Consider the following 2,287-nt stretch of genomic DNA (forward strand, 5'->3'; position numbering starts at 1 on the left):
AAAGGACAGATGCTCCTCCAGCGACATCAAGCCAGCATGGCGCTGCAGACTTCTAGCCTCTAGAACTGTGTGACAGGACACTTCTATTGCTTGAAGCTACCAAGTCCGTGCTAAGTTGTCATAGCAGCTCTTGGACTCTAACACACTCTCACACACTAGCATATCTACTCTGTTTATTCTATTCTAATAGACATCAGGAGAGGCCCACCAAGTCATTCCAGGAGACATTGCAACATCAGATCAACAGTTCACGGAGTCATATTTGGACTTAGGGATTGTTACACACTGGGCAGCATTTTTAAAATAATCTAGTCCAAGTGTCTGGCCTAAAGTAGGACCATTTTTAGCCCTCTGGTGTCTGCTGCTTGCCTTGCTTGCACATATCCACCCTTAGGGGAGAAGGCACGTGGCCGACACACAGATGCACAATGGAATGGTCGGGTGATTAAGTGAAGACATTCCTTCCCTGAGACATCCACCAGCTCTGTGCAATATGCATGGTGAGTCCTTGACCCAAGACCCTTTCCATACAGGAGAGAATACCTGAGGAAACTCAGCACATTTCCCTTGACTCTTTTCTTATTCAGTGCAAACATTTTCAGTTTTGTCAACACTTACTACAAAAACAAGGCCCTTGAACTTCCACTCTCCTGATAAACATTCTCTGAACACATTTCTTTTATTTCTCTTCTTAAATACGGAAAACTAAACATGGAGCTCCCCATCTGACCCCTTCAGGGTTTGATGGGTCCTACTACTTACATTCTAGGCATTACATGTCTATTAATGCAGTCTCAAATAGCATTAATTGGCTTTTTTTTTTATTCAGCAGTTGCATTACTCTTAATTTTTAAAAAGCCGTAAAAACAATCACCAAATCATCTGGGCAGATTTTTAAAAGAACACAGCAGGAATCTATCAAACCAATGCACATAGGCGGGAGGAACTGAATTAAGTGTGTTAATTAGAACAGAATGAGCAGAAAAGCAATATTAAAAGTGGAGAAATGTAGAGAATGTCTTACTCGATGCCTGGATTGCCATTTTCATAAGAGAAGACTAAATTATACACAACGCTGAGATTACACTGAATTTATGCTCACAGTCCCTTAATGATTCAGAGGGCATTTCAGGACCCTAAACTGCTTCAGGTTCATCGCTATGAATATGCATGACCATTCTGTCGCAGAAGGCTGTCTGCACAAGCTGCGTGAGAGGTATTTGTGGATTTGATTGTGCTGAAGATGTGTGGGACTGTGTGTTAATAGAGATTACTGATTAACAGAAGGCTTGATAAGTGTTTACTGCAGAGTTTTCCGTTCTTTTTAATATGTGTATATAATTATTTTCTAAATTAACATTCCTGAGGAAGAGGACACATTAAAGTCTATCCAGAAAAAATGAAAAAGAAAACAAAGTTAGAAGTGGATGACACCTGTAGAAGACAGTTGTCCCACCTCCCCTTAGTAAAAGGAATGTTGAATTGGGAAATAAGTTATGCTAGTGACCCCCCCCAGATAACCTGTTTTTCCTCTGTAGCAATTGTGCTTAAACAGAGTGGCCTGCTTTACTGGGGGCTGGGCTAGAACAGCGCTCCTGAACTTCAGTGTCCGCATGAATCACCTGGGAATGTTGTTAAAACACAGCTTCAATGGGCAGGTCCGGAGTGGGGACTGAGAATCTGCATTTCTAACAAACTCCCCAGTTATGACAACAGTGTTTGTTCCTGGGCCACACATCTGAATGGCGAAGGACTGAAACCCACGGCTTTTTTTTTTTACTGTTTAGCTGCCTACCCTGGGGGACCTTCTTACCCACTTATCTACGATGGCTACAACCCACCAGTCAGTGAAAGCCCAGAGAGAAAACTGTGCTTATAATTAAAGACATAGGACTGGCCTTTCCCCTGGAGGAGCATTCTCACTGGGGTGGTATAGGATCAAGACACGAAAACCAGTTTGAGGCTCAAGACATTTCCCTTATGAGATCTTCATGGAAGGGTAAGCCTTCAGAACTCTAAGCCATGCACTAACAAAACAAAACAAAACAAAAAAAAAACAGAAAAAAACACTAAACATTTTTCCTATGCAAATTTAAGCCTGTAACCTCAACATCTACAATGACCTTTTCTTACTCTTTTTATGCATTTTATTTTTTGAATTTCATTTGGCAGCAATTTGATCTGGACATCTTCTTGCTATGAAATACAATACTTTTTTGCTATGAAATACAATACTTTTTTGTTTCTAGACTATGGTCAAAAGTAACTTTCCTGAAAGGAAGATAAG

Source organism: Galeopterus variegatus, unplaced genomic scaffold (assembly GCF_000696425.1).
Source record: "Galeopterus variegatus unplaced genomic scaffold, G_variegatus-3.0.2 Scaffold8328, whole genome shotgun sequence".
Lineage (NCBI taxonomy): Eukaryota > Metazoa > Chordata > Mammalia > Dermoptera > Cynocephalidae > Galeopterus > Galeopterus variegatus.